This window comes from Mycteria americana, chromosome 8 (assembly GCF_035582795.1).
Source record: "Mycteria americana isolate JAX WOST 10 ecotype Jacksonville Zoo and Gardens chromosome 8, USCA_MyAme_1.0, whole genome shotgun sequence".
Classification (NCBI taxonomy): Eukaryota; Metazoa; Chordata; class Aves; order Ciconiiformes; family Ciconiidae; genus Mycteria; species Mycteria americana.
The window spans coordinates 18,636,456-18,650,000 of NC_134372.1; positions in this window are offsets into that span (position 1 = coordinate 18,636,456).

Genomic DNA, 13,545 nt, shown 5'->3' on the forward strand with positions numbered 1-13,545 from the left:
AGGTTACAAGAATCAGAGTTACACTCAATGCAGTCCTTTTTTCCAAATGGCAGTCAGACAACTCAATATTATTACATTGGGCAAGATGAAAGACATCTTCAATTCAAAGTTGTATTAAAAAGTCCTGGATTGGAATAGTCTGCAAAACAGTTACTGTATTTGTCTTTCTATAACTAACAGACAGAAAGGCTTCTTCAGAGACTGATTTAAAGAACAAGTGCAATTTATAAACTGCGAATCCATAGCATAAAAATTTGTCTAAATCAGCCTCTGAAGGAGCCCATTGTTTTTAGATGGAGCCTGAAGAGATTAACATCCCTAATGTTGTTCCTACTCTTGCATAGGAGCTTCTTTTGACAAAGCTGGTGAAATGAACAACTGCATTCTGTGCACACCCCACAAAGGTGAAGGGATTGAGCTGCAGAAATATTTGGAATGTTTAATAGTGAAACATCACATTCCTATTTATTTCTGAAACAATACTGAATAAAAAGTATCAAACAGCATCTTTATGGGATGGTTCCCTAATTCGCATCAATTCTTTGTAACTCAAATGCTTGAAATATCGTGAGTTTCACGCTTGTGTGGCTGGACGTTATCTGCAAGTTAGTCGAATGCATTGTGAAACAATGGCAGAAAAGGAAGCAATTCAGGGAAGATTTTTTAACTACTCAGCAAATGTGTCTCAATCTCAATGGTGGGAAGCTTCAGCGGAACAGTGAAAGCCTGCAGCCCAGGGGCAGCAGACGAGGGCGGCCAGGGGTAATGGTGTCCCGGACCTGCAGCACCACGGGTAGACGACCCCGCCTCGCGACCAGCATCCATTATCTGCAACATGGCACAAACGAACAGCGTAATCTGGAAGCGTCACAGCCCAGGTAAGAGCTATGCTGTTGTGCACCCAAAAGCCAAGAAAGTTAGACGGCAGTTTGAAACCTATTTACAGAAACGAGTTCAATTTATGTTACATTCATGGTTTAAAAGGCACAGGCCCAGAAATGAACTCACATGTCAGGTCAAAGCATTCATTAAACCAGATTTGACAATGCTAGGGAAGATATCCCTTAGTACAGTACACTATGGAGTAACACCACAACAAATTTTCTCTGCTACAAAATTAACTTCTATATGCCCCTTAATGTTTTACCTAGATTCTTCCCTCTGAAACCTGTTGCATTTCAAAAAGTTAAGCAGAGCATTACTCAGATTAGGCTTGCCTTGTTTGCTTCCAAATTTAACTTGTTTTTTCTTGGCAACTGTACTCCCATTCCTCACTTGAGCATACAGTATGCTGAGATATGAGGTCATAGTGAAGTTTTAATATCAAGAAATATCTTCATGACATGACACTAAGATCACATTTGACAGACAGCTATCATTTCTGTTTATAGCATGTAGTTCAAAGGAAAAGATATCTTTCTGAGCAGTTTCATTTCAGTTTTATTCAGCTCATTTGCTGAGAAAATGAAATAGTGCGATAACACAATGCTTTAATGCAATCTATATATTCAGTATGTGATAAGCAAGTATGTGACCACATATCACAGAATAGCTAATATTCACAGCAGGCTTTGACTTCTATTTTCTATAACTAAACTATAAAAGTAAGGAAAAGCACAGCACACACATTTCTGACAAAGATATACTTCAACTAGAGGTAAAGAATAATAACAAAAAACCAAAACAAAACCCAAAAAACCAGCAGCACAAAGCTACTAGATATTTAATATGGTTTCTTCTGCCTTGTTTGCACATTTAATACTGAGAAATAAGTTGCTTTTAAATGAGGTATTCGTGAATGTTTGATCAAAAGATCAAATTCCACAAGAGTTTTACTTCAGCATTAGTTAGTAGAGCCATACCACTTTCTGTAGACTAGACAATCAATTACAGACTCTGAAGATAGCTGGGCTGCTGCTTCACGTGGTAACTATTTCCATGTTCACTGGGCAACATATGCATTTCACTTCCCATTGTGAAAGTCATTGTCTGAAAACACATCCCCAGTCCTGAGTAAACCCTTCAACTAGACTGGGACACAAATCCTGGCTGTCATTCAGAATCCTCAATTATACAGTACTTGAACATTAGAAGTTTAATTTCCCACCTTTAGTGCTTACGTTCAACCAACTATTGTACTGAAATCTGGACTGGGCATGGACTGACAGTATAAACTGATCCTTAATACTTTGGTACTTGTATAAATATAAACTAATATCATGTAGGACTCCAGCAAAATGTCAAAAGAGACAGCTTTAGCATTTTAAAGCTAATGCCAAACACTTCAGCCCTCAGCTTGAAAAGCAGGTAACACCACCATAAGTAAATAGCTCTGTGCATATAGCTACACTTTCCTTTTTAACTGTAGCTATCCATTAAGCTTTTGGTAACACAACATGCTTGAGGAAAAAGAGAAATAGCAACCTATTAAAAACCTTTTGGTAACACAACATGCTTGAGGAAAAATAGAGAAATAGCAAGCTATTAAAAATATTAATAATGCCAATACAGGATTTATACTCGGTGTCAGCACAATATTTCCCAGCTTGGTATTAAAGTTATACCAGACCTATACATGCATTCTGGTCATTCCAAGTCATGTCCCAAATGCCTATAAACTAAAGTACATCTTGATATTTAAAATAGCTGTCTGTTGAGACCTGTGTTAAAGCAATAGAAGCTTCTGTACTCGAAAAAAACAGTACAGCAAATTATGAATGGTAATTTAAATACAAATTCTCCTCTCATTCAGTCTCCACTATAAACTAATTGCTAATAATCTGAATGCCTTTCACTGACAAGTCTACTATATTAAGTATGTTTTAAGTACCTCTCCTCAGCAGTTCCACCCCCAAGAAAAACAAAAATGTTTCTAATGAAGTCCATCAGCTACTAATGGCTGCTTTCTGCATTGTACATTTTAAACTTGCTTCACTCACCTGCAATTCCAGAAGCAAGATGACTATATGCAAAGACAAAGGAGGAGGCAGCTCTAAGAGCTAATGCAAGTTCTATGCTGCAGATTAGTTGCACATAATGGGCTAAAAAAAAAAAAAAATCAGAAAACAACAAATTGTCTATTAGCCAAGGTATGTCAGGATCTGAACAACTATGCTAAAGGCTGGGATCTTCAGGACTCCTGAGGAGAGGCAGGTGCTCAACATGCACCTATTTCAAACACTTCACTTGTTTGAAGATGCCAGCCAAAGACATTAAACCCAATGTGCTCCAATTCATTTTAATTCATATTCTGTTGGAAGGAGTATTAATTACATAAACTTTTGCCAGTTTTCTGCCTAAAAATTAAGCACATTTGATTCTATTCCCCTGAAGGAAAAGTAGGAATAAAGTAACTTTATCATTACAAAGGTGTATAAGGAGTCAGCATAAGTGCCCTCAAATAAAATAAAACCTGTGGTAAACAACTGACTCAGTGGATGAGTCTTCCTACTCCTCCCATCACATTCGAAGTTTGCCTAAGGAAAAGCCTTAATTGGGGCTTGCATTCTCAAACTGGGAAGTGACTGCCAAAACAGTTTGTGCTAGAAATTAAAAATTTCAGAAGTACCTTATATAAATGATCTAAGACCAGGGAAGCTGTTAAATTTAAGGTAGGACGTAAGTAATACTTAAGAGTCAGGTAATCTATGTTATTCTTCTGGTTGGTAGTGTACTGTACTTGTGTAATAAGACAGGACAGAAGTGGGAATAATATACCCAATACCAAGTTTGTGAAAGTTTTACAGTGAAAGTGGAGCTGGTTCTACAGACCCATCTTATTCCCTCAATATAGAAAACAAAGCAATGGTCAGCAGAGCAATTGCTTAAACCTATACACTGTATTTCCAGAGGCATGAATCTTTCAGAATTCAAGCCAACTCTAAGCACAGTAGTTCTTCTATTTCAGAAGGTTCCTAATACACTGAACTTCAACTAAAAAACTTCAGTAATGTCATATATAATGTTCATAGCTGCTCTTTTATTAGAGAGTTTCATATTTTGTGCTGAGAAATTTATGAATTTAAGTTCAAGCTTCATTATACTTTTCATTAATTGTCCAGCTAATCAGCAGCATTAGGAAACCTTGGAACCATAAGAGTACACTGAATGGAGAATAAGCATAGGACAGCCAAGAATTTCATTTCAAGATCACATATAGTGATATGGTTAAATTCAGAAAGATCAAATTAGGCTGTCCATCTTCCAGAATTATGGCTAGAGACCAAGCTGTGCAAGAAAATTAATGTCAAGTGAGATGATAGCAGGGAGATGTAGCTCAAAACGTAATGTAAAGGTAACTGAAGTCATAGTTAAAAACCCTGGAATGAATTTTCCTGTTAGAAAATTAAGTATGAAGAACTTTTTAAATGTCTCTGTTTCTTCAGGCCTGAAATTTCTTGCAGTCACTGAGCATCAATATGGTACAAATAGTAAATTAGAGAGCCAGAGCAGGGATTCGGATATAAAACACATAGGGTTTCAAGAACTTTTGTGCTCAAATACAGGTTTAAAAAATCTTGTAGTCAAAACTAGAAAACTAGTGAATAGCATATAACTAGATAACAGATCGCAATATTCAAACGTCACACTGTCTTGCTAGTGAATTACTTAAGTAAATGAATGTTGTCAACTGTAAGGACTCTATGCCTCTCAAGAGTTATGTTAAAATCTTAATGTTAAAGTCTGCTAAATGTGTAAAATAAACAACCTCAGCAGAAGGCATTAGGTAATGGATGTCTGCCCTAATTAACTACATGACTTGCACGCTTTTCCCCCCCAGAAGTGATGGGAGATTTTCAATGAGCAGCTTCCAGGTTGGGTAGTGCAAGAAGCTAAATGAATCATCTCTTCATCTAAACCTGGCAATTGATTATGATTATTTTTTTACATCTGGCTTAAATTAGTTTTTGCTTTCAAAGTTGGTGCACAACATAGCATTCAATACCACTGAAACCCAAAGAAGCAATAAAGACTTAACCCCCTAAGCGCAGCAGTTGGCAAAAGCTCTTGCCAACTGAACAAAAATCTCATAGCTCATTGTACATGCCTGTTGCAAATATGTCTTTTCTAAATGTACATTTTGGAATTACACTTATATGCCAATAAAATCATGAGATCATTTAGAAGTAACCACTAGTTTTTGCGTAATAGTAGCTTTTGGGAACAGTCTTACTGCAGATTCTAGATTAAAAACAGTTTCAGTATAACTTTTGACACAAGGCTATCTGGCTTCAGAGAACAATATTTTAGGATTGAGCAAACCTCTAAAAAAATGTTAGAACTTAAATTCAAAAGAGATGTATACTAAAGACCCAGCTTGAGGTTTGTAAAGATTAAAGTTTTACATCTTTGATTTTGATAACCTTGCCTTTTAATTCATTATGCAACTAAAAGAAAACAATAATACTTTACATCGCTGAACAGACCTCAAGGCAACAGAAGTGCCTTACTTCCCTTGGAAGTGAGCTTTGCTATGCAATACTATTTGTAAGATGACGAAAAAAGCAGTAATTGTTTTATGCAAGTCATACTTTTTTCCTCCCCTCTTCCTCCTCTTTTTCATACACTCTTACAATTCTGAAGACAGATCAGAAAGATCACATTAGTCTGTGAAGATGATATTTTGGAACAAGTCAGTGGCAGATAAATTATTGTCTGATTACCTAAGCTGTGAACAGTGTGTGTGTGTGTGTGTGTGCGCGTAATACTTTATGGCTGAATAATAGGTTTCCACTAGATTTAAGGTTACAGGAGTCTTCTGTGTCAACGTGTAATTTAGAGAATCAAGAGATCTCTAGATAGAGAATAAGCAAGGGTCAAGTATTGATTATGTGCAAAGACTTAGCAGAATGGATTAATTCATAACTAAGAAAGTAGATTACAACTTAAAAATTGACCAATTACTGATAGGAATGTAGCTTTTGCTGAGAGTGCAGAGACTGATAAAATCCTGAAGATAAGTACAGAAAATTTTATGAGATATTAGAAATATTAATTCAACTGGTAATATCCAAAAGGGACTTCATTCAAAAAGGCTTTATGGAAACCTTTAGGAAGGAGAAGCTTTTATAAAATTAAGACTTAGGTAAAACATCCCAGTGGATCCATTTATTGTCTTCTCTTGCAAGAATTACTATCCTGGGTATATGGGAACTACTAACACTACAATATTTTATAGCATGCAAGTCTTAGCTTAGCAATGTAATTTTGCTTCTTATCCAAGTGAACAGCAATTCAAAGTCCTAAATAAACACAAAGAAGCTGTTGAATTTCACTCCAGTGTGGTCAAAACAAAATTTGACACTTTGGAGGAAGCTGCACTCAGCAAGGTGAAAGGTGCAGCCAGCCCCATCGTCTGCTGCAAGTATGAATAATTCAGTGAAAGTAATAAATAAAGGTACATTTACAGCAAGTAAACTGTCAAATACTCTAATACTCACTCTAAGGCTAATCATATGTGCAGGAAAATTTAAACCAAAAAACCTATCAGCTTCCATGAGATGAGGTAAATGCCTCAAGACAATATGACATTATGCTTCAAAGGAGAAGGCTGCAGAGCCTGTCATCCTAGATGTTGGAGGAAGACTAATGTAGTGTTCTTCATTTCTTGTTTTGACAATATTTGTAGCAGTCATTTCCACCTCTGCAGTATCCATCTCTACTATAATAATAAACTGCTGGATGGAGCAAGAACAATATTTTAAATCAGCCTGGTTCCAACGGGTTTGACACAGACAAGCACCCTTTCCTGGATGCCTAATACTCTTCTACTTCCAGAAGAGAAGGAAAAAAACTCACTGGATAATGTGTTATGCTGATCAGCTGAGACAAACATGCAAGCTAAACCAGCGGTGCGAGTCTAGATTATAATAAAACTATACCCTATTTTATTGTCTGGGCCCATGAAATCTGAAATTGAACTTAGTTGTAATGCAAGTGGCTTACCTAGAGAAGTATCTGCTAATGAATAAGCAGTTTTCAAATATTCTGTAAGAACATGATTAAGTCCTATTTTTGCTCTACGTGTTCCTGCCTTAATAGGAAAGAGTGAAGGGCTTACCTTTCCAGAACTCTGAACAACCTGCAGTTGTATACAGAGCGACAAATTTAACTCAGAAGGTCTGATCTATGGAGAAATTTACTCATACAAAAACCTGGTTCAACTTTGGTTTAGTAAAACTCTCTTCTGCATCTGTTTGCTCTTCAAAAGAGTGAGTAAGTATATTAGCATGTCAAAAACTTCTCAGTTGAAGAGATTTGTTTACAGTTAAGAAATAGTTTGATTTCATATAAAAGCTTTAACTTCACAGCATGTAGTGATTTTCTGCTATGCCACACTGAACAAAACATTACTCAGCTCATGGAAAATACTTACATATCACAACTCACAAAATAACACAGTATACTTCTCAGGGAAGTTGCTATTCTACACACCTTGGATTTACAGAGAATAAAGATCCTGTATGGAAGAGCTTTGACCTTCCATTGTCAAAGCCTGAATTCACTTAAAACATCATTAGAATATAAAAGTCAAAGAAAAAATTTATAATATGGTTATATAGTATATCATTATTTAATATGAAAAACCACTACCTGCACTGTATTCTGATTTCCCACAAGTCATTTAATTAAGTCTAAATGATATAGCAGTGAAGGTACAGCTTAAAAAGGCATGATCCAGAAAAACCATTACCTTTGCAATCAGTCATTTGATCAGAAAGGAGTCATTATAGTTACACAGAACCTGACACGGTATTGTGATTAAAACTAATCCAGCCTGCAGTGGTAATGTAAATCATTTCACTGAGGAGCTACAGAAATCTTTTACTAATATTGTTGAAGAAGCAAGCAGGCAGGAATAGGAAAGAGAAATGACCAAGTTCTTCAGTTGCAGTACAGGTTTATGCTGGCTTAAACTGTTCACAGAACCATAGCACTAGCATCTTTACTTCCCTCTCCTTAGCTACTATAACCTCAGCTGGCAGACCAGTAAGAAAACCAAGTCTGCAAGTTCCATGAAAACAAGCATTGGAAAAGAAAGCACCTGCCATTGCTTGGGAAAACCTCTAGAGCGGTACAAGAGTATGTCCCAAACATACAAGAGAGAAAGCTTATAAGCCATCATAAAATAAATATACAGAAAACAGATTCATGAATGTTATTGCTCATGCAAATAACTGCTTTGTATCTGTAGCTGTCAGCATTTAAAAGCATCCAAAAAACCCCAACAGAACAAGAACCCTGTGGACAGATGAAGCATCTTGGCTGCAGGCCAGAGAATACGAACACAATCTTTGAATTGCCTTTATCAAACATTTGTTCTGAAATTAATATAAGGATATATATTAAAAATGCAGGTTAGAAGCTGGTTAGGCTAACGAAGCTAAGGAGTGTTTCAAGAACACATATAAGATTCAAGGAGCTACACAGAAGGGAAAGTGCAACTAAAAGTGATGTGGAAACTACTGAAAAGTTAAATGGAATTAAATGGATTTAAGAAGAAGTGGTGCCAGTTCTACTAATTCACCTTGCCATATTTTCATAGCAGAAGCACAAGACAGAACAAACACTATCTTCAACTGGAGGTCCAAAGCATGCTGAACTTCACTGTAATTTGGGGAAAGCACTTCTGCTTCAGCATCTCACGTAGATAATAGACTCTGCAGCAAAATAATGACACATTTGATGCTTTCTTCATGAATACATCTGTTTGTATAGCACTTAAACTGTAGTAAGACTTCAGGTGGCAATTCTTTTGTATGACCTAACAGGCTACATTTTTTAAATCAATATGAAAGGAAACAAGATTTAACTTCATTTGCATCAATAGGCTGTCTATGCAGAATTTTATTAAGAGAAGCTTCCCTCTGAAGTTACTAAAAACTGAATCGCACAGAACTACACAGGCAGAACACACTCTTTCTCCCGTTCAACCTTGAATAATAAAATAGAATAAAATAAAGTCTAAAGGCAAAGCACAAACCTGTCATAAAACCAGTTCATTTAAATAGTACCCAACATAAAATAAATACCAAGATATTAAAAGGTACTACAACTGTAACTAAACAGTATGAATACAAACCTCATGAAGAGAAGATATGCAAAAAATGTGTTAATGCTAAAATACAAAGAAGTTTTAAGAGAGATTGAAACAGAGTGGTACTTGTATTCTAATTTTAGATTACTTATATAAGAAATGGAGAAAGGTTAGGTCCAGCTCAGGAGTCAGCCTCTCTGTAGGAATCTGTCCAGCTATTTCACTATTTCCTATACAGACTCTAGTTTCCTAATCAAGTTCCCTATATTGGGCACTTCAGGTCAGACAATATGAACGGTTCTTTATTATTTTACCAGTTGAAACGTCTTGTCTGTAACCATTGTTAACCATATTGCTTTTTCATATTCCCTTTGTATGTAAAGCCATGCCTATCAGAAAAGTCAAAACCAGTAATTGCCTACCTTAATAGTTTATCATAGTATCAAAAAAAATATTGAGCTTTGCACTTGGAGAAAGACAGTGACATCCAGTGGTTCATTACTTAGTCAGTGACATTTTAAAATAGCTATTTTCAGAAATATTTCCTAAGTCCTATTACTAATCTAAATATGATCATTTAAAGCCAAGCCAGATCCCAGCTGCTCAAATCAGCACACACTTAATTTAAAACAGATCCTGAGACATTACAAAGACATTCTGCATACCACAGGAAAAAAGTAGGCTTATTGCAATCTTAATACTGGTATTCTTTGATACGATCAGTGTGAAAAAAATCTGTTAACACTTAAAATAAAGACCATTTAACCTCAAATGCCTAACAGAAGTTAGCTATGTTCTCATTACTATGATCAAGAATAAATGGTTATTTAATGAACACATGCATAAAAGTTTCTGCTTATTTGTAGTTCAAGTTTTATATGTGTCTATATTATAGGAATAATATATGAATATATTAATTGTTGCTAAAGGAAAAGACCAAATAACCAAAAGCTTTTCATTGTGCTAGTTAATTATACTAAAAAAGGCAGCTTCAGTGCTTTATTTTGACCATGTGAGAAAGGGTGCAACACCTCTGTCACAGGACTGTTACTATGTTTGTAAAGTTTACAGAGATCATAAAAAAGTTTAACAAGTAGCTTCAAAATATATAAATATTATTTTATGAATCTGGTACTACCCGAGATGAAAATAGAAGAAAAGCAATAAGCAAATATTTCAAAAGCAATAAAAACTCAAGGAAATAATGTTGAAATCAACCTATTTCCACCCTAATCAACCTACTATTTCCCAGCTACACAACGACCACTATCATGATAAGGAGTAGAGGAAAACCTGGGTAAATCACTAAGTTTTAACTTCGATCAGTTTTCTTTTTCTGTTGCACTCGTTTATGTTTTAACTTCTCATTCATCTCACTCTTCATTAGTGAGACTCTTTCAAGTGCTTCCCTTCACACTGAGCTAATTAGCAGAAAATAGCATCCCAGTAGTTTGTGTTAAGTAGGTGTGTCTTAAAACACTCTATAATGGAGTAGACTCGGTCCACCAAAAATTGGTCCCCAGTGCTGAACAATATAACCATTTTGCTGCTTTCCTAATGCTGAGTTAATCCCTAGAAGGAAGCCTATATATTTTAAGAAAAGAGTATTTCAGGGCTCAGAACTGTTTGCATATCTACTTTAACTGAAGGAAGCATTTACGTGTCATTTCTGCCGAGATATTCCATGGCAATTTGTGCAAATTCACACTGGTATTTTCTAGTAAACATTGCCCAAGTTAAGACTTAAGCAAGAAAATATATGCAACTTGATATTTTAGCGTGACATCACAATTGGTATAGAGTGGTATTGGTTTTTCTGAAGAGGTACATTTGAATCTAAAAAAAACCAAGATGAACCCACCTAAGTCTGAGTAGATTAGCTAGGCTAAGTTTGGCTAAAGTAAGACTTTGTAAAGGCTGATACACTGCTTCACACTAAATGACATAGTAAGTTTCATGGTCAGAAAACTTTGTGTACCACACATTTCAGGCCATTCAGTAACATAATTTGTCTCTGGAAAAAGATTAATTGTATTATTAAAGACACTATAATCATAAACACAAAGCAGCAAGTGTGCTTACAGGCCATCTTCACTGACGCATTTTGTGAGATCTTGCACTCAAGATTAAATGGATATTTTGATTGATAAAGATATTTGATTGATAAAGATTTGATTGAAAAAGATATTTTGACATACAGCATGAATATTTAACAACAAAAGAAAAGTAATTTGTGTTTAGAGTTTTAAAATTAAAACTAGGCTCTAAGCTGTTGATCTGCCAGTAAAGCTATTAATTAGTATAATTATGTAGCAAATGAAGTTGGGACTAAAAGTGTCAGAATATTTTACCAGGCTAGGCAAATACACTAAGATACTCTATTCAAATTATTAGATCCTTCTGTTTCATCTTTCAGAATTGTCCCATTTTACTCAGTACTGCTCACTTCATTGCTTTTACTTCTCATTTTGTTTTCAAAAGTAAGTATAAGGGGAAAACAATTACACTAGGGAAAAAAAAATCACAAAAAAGTTTTGGGGTTTTGGTGGGTTTTTTTGTTTGTGGGGTTTTTTGTTGTTTGGTTGGGTTTTTTGTTGTTGGTGGTGTTTTTTTTTACACAAACCTATGCCAGAAGTTTTAGAAAACATATCTGCTTTCTAGCAAAACTTCAACAGGTCATTTCAGCCTGCCAGTCCCTGAATGAAGCTATTCAGTTGCTGTGGTTGACGACACACTTGTAAACTAGTAGGCAAGCAGACAGCTGAAAATAAAATTGGTGCATAAAGTACCTAAAAACCCCTCAAAACCAACAAACTTTCAGTTTGCTAATTCTCCATATAAGCAGGCAGATAGCCAATACTGTTATCTTGGTTAACTTTTAAAACATCAATTTCTGTCCGATTCATGCCATCTCATGTCATGTTATACATCTCTACAATCAGAAGAGGATGACTTAATCCCAAACAGTATCATGTAAGTTTTCTTAAGAATAAGAAAACATCCATTATTTTTACCTAATAAAGTGTTTGAGTTCACCTTTTAAGGGGGATGGAGGGGGAGAGGGATTGGCATTAAAAGTAAAATCACAAGTATTTAATCTGACAAAGTAAAAAAACTAGTTAAAAGCAGTCTTAAAAATAGAAAATCTAGAACTGAAACAAAACTAAACAACCACAGTTCAATTCATTACTCTTTCCTATTACAACTTAGGATAAATATATTCAGTTAAGCTTAAAAAAAAAAAAAAAATAATGCTTCACAGTCCTGATTGCAACTGAGTATTCTACAGTTTAAACTTTTAGTTAGTTGTAGAGCAATAAACCTCAATCAATGAAAACATGACTAATTATGTTTCATGCATTCCCATGTAAGATTGCTCCAAATTATTCACGTATCATATAGTTCATTACACCAGTTTTATGCATAACATGGGATCATGTTTATAGTTTAATTTAGACCCTTTACGAATAATCTTAGCTTGAATGTTTCATGACACTATCTTTAAGTAATAGCAGGCCTTAAAAGTAAAATACGCTCCTTGAGTCATCAAACTTTTATGTACTGAAATACAGCTCTTATAACTTACTACACTTTATTTTTCTTTTTGTGTCTATTCTTCTTTATTGTCATAAGTGTCAGAGCTATATAATCCCTAACAAGTCTTTTCAAAACTACTTGGTAGATAATAAATTGATGAAATATAGGCTAACAAGAAATCCAATGTGAACATACCATCCAATGTTTTGAAACATTGTGTAAGAACAACTAAAATAAGAAAAAGTCTAGAGCTTAACATATTTCACATAAATAAACACTACATATTGTTAACAGTAAAGATTTAAAAAAAAGCAAAGGAAAATAATTTCCTTTGGTTTTCATATTCACTTGCACAGACCACCTAAACTGCTATATCTTTGAAGAAAGTGAAGATGTTTTATAGTAGGCCTGAAATGAGGTCCAGGTGAAAGCTAAATTGGTTTTGATGGTGAAAAATCTAATGACCTCCAGCTTGCAAAGCTGATTAAAGTTTTTACTCCATTTGATTAGAAATGCACAGTAACAGTGCTAAAATTATTGTCCAGAATGTAGCTGATGATCTGCATAAAATTAAAATGAATGATAATTACCCTGGCCAATTGTTTATTGAAAAAAATGTGGTGATGTAAATTAATTTGAAACATACCTTTTATCAAAATGAAGATACATTACTTCATTAAGTAACATTTTCTCATTAATATTAATAGCTGTTACCCGGTTCTCATAATACTTCTCTGTGATTAGCACAAAGAAAACGTCTGTAACGGCAGGGAAAGAGTGCTGTCCCACTTGCAGGAGGGGCAAACTGTGGAAGGAAACAGTAATTAAACGAGATCCCCACAAGGTGGTGCTGGTGATTCACGCAGCGGGGTAGCAAGCCGGAGGGGTACGCATCTCCCCACGCTCCTTCTCATGAATTTTGAAAGAATGAGAATCGGGGTTGCAAAAGCTACGTGGCTAGGAGAACACCA